The following is a 3,930-nucleotide window of genomic DNA, read 5'->3' as shown; positions in this document are numbered from 1 at the left end:
GGCTCCACTTGCACAAGGGCTGCTGTGCCGGCAGAAGAACCTGAGCGGGCAGAGGATGCGGCTCAGGGGCGCCGCCGCTGCCTCGCAAGCTCAGGGTCCTGAGTTCGGTGCCCAGTACCAGAAGAAACAAGGAGACGGCAGGGGTCGCATAAGCAGTGACCACCACGTCAGAGACGGGGATGAGGACAGAGCAGGGCCAGTGCCGTCACGTGGGATGGGGACGGTGCGGGAAGGGATGGGCTCTGCATTAGCGCTGAGCTGACAGCCTTTTCTGACACAGGAGATGAGAGATGGCATGAGCCGGGCGTGGTGGCGCACAACTGTGATACCAACTCAGGAGGCCGAGGCAGGAGGATCGCCTCGAGTTCGAGGCCAGCCTGGGCTACATAGTGAGACCCTATCTCAACACCCCCACCCCACAGAAGAAACTTTTATAACTGGTTTTGCCAGACCAGTAGACTAAGCACAGCAGCAGCGTTAACAGCGCACCCTCTGAGTTATCAGGCTGCACTGGGCAGGTGGTCTTCTCTGGAAATAGCACTGCTGTGTGGGGAATTAGAAGGGTTGAATGAAGAGACAGTCACCAAGTGAGGGCACAGTGCCATCAGCTATTGATATTGTCACAGTCACATAAGCAGCAAAATCCATGGTGTAATTAAAATGCTGGAAGCAGTTTCTAAATTATATGCATATCAAAGCACTTGGGAGGCTGAGACAGGAGGATCTCTATGAGTTTGAGGCCAGTCTGGTTTACATAGTGAGTTCAGGGCCAGCCTGAACTACAAAGGGAGACTCTACCTCAAAAACAAACAAACAGACTATAAAGTATACGCATGTTTTTATTGGTGTTTTTGTTTGTTTTTTGAGCCAGGGTCTCACTATGTAGTTGAGACTGACCTGAAACCCACTGTGTAGCCCAGGCTGGTCTCGAACTCGAAGCGATCCTCCTGCCTCGGCCTCCTGAATACTGGATTACAGGTGTGCACCACCACGCCCGGCATTCTGTTGGCGCACGGTGTTGGTACCTCAGGAGTATGTTCGTCTCGGAGAACTGGTGTGTGTCCGTCTTAATCATCCCCTCCCTTGCCTCGCCCTCTTCCCCTCTGTCCTCTTCCCATGTCCACAAGTCTGCCTCCCTGTTTCCTGTCGTGGGTCTTTTATCTTGTTCTTCAAATTATTTGTATTTTGGGTCTCTGATGTAAGAGAAATCGTGTGATAATTAAGCTCTTGTGTCTGATTTGTTTCACTTAAAATTGCAGTATTCAGGTGCATTCATTTTCCTACAACTGGCTCAAGTGCGTCATTTTTTACGGCAGGGTAGTACTCCATGGTGTGTAAATACCACATTTTCTTTAGCCATTCATGTGTTGATGAACCTGAAGGCCACTTCCAAGATTTAGTTGTTTTAAGCCGGGCATGGTGGTGCACGTCTGTAATCCCAGCACTCAGGAGGCTGAGGCAGGAGGATCGCTGTGAGTTCAAGACCAGTCTGGGCTACATAGTGAGTTCGAGGTCAGTCTCAACTACATAGTGAGACCTTGTCTCAAAAAACCAAAAAACAAAAGACAAACGAACAAACAAAAAGATTTAGTTGTTTTAAGCCGGGCATGGTGGTGCACGTCTGTAATCCCAGCACTCAGGAGGCTGAGGCAGGAGGATCGCTGTGAGTTCAAGACCAGTCTGGGCTACATAGTGAGTTCGAGGTCAGTCTCAACTACATAGTGAGACCTTGTCTCAAAAAACCAAAAAACAAAAGACAAACAAACAAACAAAAAGATTTAGTTGTTTTGACCTGAAAGCAGGTATGTGTGTGTCACTGAAATACAATGTCTTTTCCTCTTTGGGGTTGATACCTAGGGGAAGAATAGATGGCTAAATAGAATTGCTAGTTTTAGCTCTTCGAGGAATCGCCACACTGATTTCCGTCGTGGTTATAATAGTTTACACTCCCACCACCGGTGCCGAAGGGTTCATTTTCCTCACAATCTCATCAGTACTTTTGTCCAGTTTTTAATGATAGCTGTTCTTTCTGGAGGAAGATGGTATCTCAGCGCTATTTTGATTCGCATTTCTCCCATGGCTGAGCCTTTCTTCATGAACCTGATGGCCATTTTTACTCTTTCCGAGAAGTGTCTGTTCATTTCAGTTGCCCATGTTTTTAACTGGGTCTTTTTAATTTGGGGGCCTAACTTTTTCAGTTGTTTCTGTCATCTCCATATTGGTCCTGTATCTGAGAAGCGGCCGGCAGAAATGTTCCCGTGTTACTCTGTTGATTGATTTCTTATGCACTTGGGATTCTGCTTGGAAAGCCCTTGCCGAGCCCTGGGACTCCAAGTTTTACCTAACAGCTGTCCAGCAGACTCGGGCTTCTGTTTTAATACCCTTTGATTTGATCTTAGTGCATGGTGAGGTGCCTGGGTCTAGATTCATCCTTGGTGTGGGGGTGTCCGGTTCCCCGGCACCACTTACTAAAGAGGCTGGTTTCTTGCAGCTGTGTCTTGGGCCGCTTTGTGAAACATCAGACGGCTGCACGTGCCTGGGCTCGTTTCTGCTTCGTCTTCTCCGTTCCACTGAGCCGCGCCTGCTTTAGTGCCAGGGCCGTGCTGTTTTTGTCACTGTAGCTTTGCAGTATAGCTTGCAGTCCAGGATTGCATTACCTCCTGCTTTGCTCTTGCTGTCCAGGGTTGCTTTTGCTGTTCCGGGTCTCTCCTTGTTCCGTATGAATTTTAGGATCGTTTGTGAAAATGCCGTTGGTATTTTGAATGATGTTGCATTGAATCCGTACACCATTTGGGGGTCACGGCCACTTTCACAGTATCGGTTTTGCCTATCCTGGGGCAGGAGCTGTTGCAGCCTAACATTGAGAGAAACTGGTTTAAAAGACCAGGAAAAGTTTACACATAGAACGCTCTGAACACACCTGATAACCTGGTGACTTTCTAAGAGCACAGCCCCAGGCTCTTCAGGCAGGTGGAGGCTGAGGGACAAGCACCGTGGTGAGACCAACACCAGCCCGCGGGACAGTGGCCGGGTTCCTCGCTTCAGCTAGAGCGGTGGTTTTGTGTGGGCTCACGTGTGGGGCCGACTGTACCCTGAAAATATCAAACAAACAAAAGTCCCCTGTTTGGAAATCGCCAGGGTTTCACCCCCATGATGACTTGGACAGTTCTTTACTTGTGGGACATGAGCTTTGGGGAGCTCTGAGCACATCACCGCCTCCTCCAGAGGCGCCAGCCCGGCACGCACTGGGCCCCGAAAAGGGGCAGCTCTGCAGTGCACCGCTCCTTAGGTGGGGGAATTCATGGACAGGTGTGAGCCAGATGCAGAGCTGGGAAGAGGCAGGAGGTAATTTTTATATTATGTTATATACTATGTATTTTGAGACAGACTCTTGCTATGTAGTCCAGGCTGGCCTCAAACTTGCAGAGATCCTCCTGCCTCAGCCTCAGAGTAACCTCATCTGCTGTGACTGCGTGGCGGGTTTGGTTCCTGACTGAGATCCAGTCAGCAGCTCTCAGTGCCCTCCCAGACCTCTGGTGGCCCAGCCCTCATCCTGCCCCCGCTGGGGACGTGGGCCCTGCCCAAGGCCACAGCCCAGAGCCCTAGCGGTTGTCCTGAAGCCGCATTTCCCAAGGTCTGGCTGTACTAATTACTCCTGGCCTCTTCCTGAAAACCTTGGGCCGGGAAGAGCATCCCAGGAGGGAAAGGAGTGGAGCACAGCAGCAAGGTCGCCCATCTGCGCCGCCTCCCACGTCCCCTGCTCTGACGCCACCGGCCCAAGGTCCCCGCTCTTCACCAGATCTGTTGAGTCACCAGAATGATAAAAGCAGCTGCGCTCGGGCCTGCATCTTAGACACAACACAGCGCCCGAGGCCAGGAGACAGCGGGGACAGGACGGGGGTGAGCGGGCCGCCTGCAGGGGCTCCGGCC

At 51.2% G+C, this 3,930-nt stretch overlaps 1 protein-coding gene across 1 annotated transcript in view; it reads left to right on the top strand.

Annotated features, from left to right (window-relative positions):
* Nucleotides 1-3,666: 3,666 nt before the first annotated feature.
* The window catches only part of LOC104872501, a 7,901-nt gene continuing 7,637 nt past the window's right edge, over nucleotides 3,667-3,930 (top strand). Inside the window, exon 1 of the transcript XR_002025866.2 lies at nucleotides 3,667-3,900. The gene's annotated coding sequence lies outside the window, so the exon portion shown is untranslated. The remainder of the gene's footprint in view (nucleotides 3,901-3,930) is intronic.

This window comes from Fukomys damarensis, unplaced genomic scaffold (assembly GCF_012274545.1).
Source record: "Fukomys damarensis isolate Sample0158 unplaced genomic scaffold, DMR_v1.0_HiC HiC_scaffold_30, whole genome shotgun sequence".
Taxonomy (NCBI): domain Eukaryota; kingdom Metazoa; phylum Chordata; class Mammalia; order Rodentia; family Bathyergidae; genus Fukomys; species Fukomys damarensis.
This window is presented reverse-complemented; position numbering and strand designations above follow the sequence as displayed.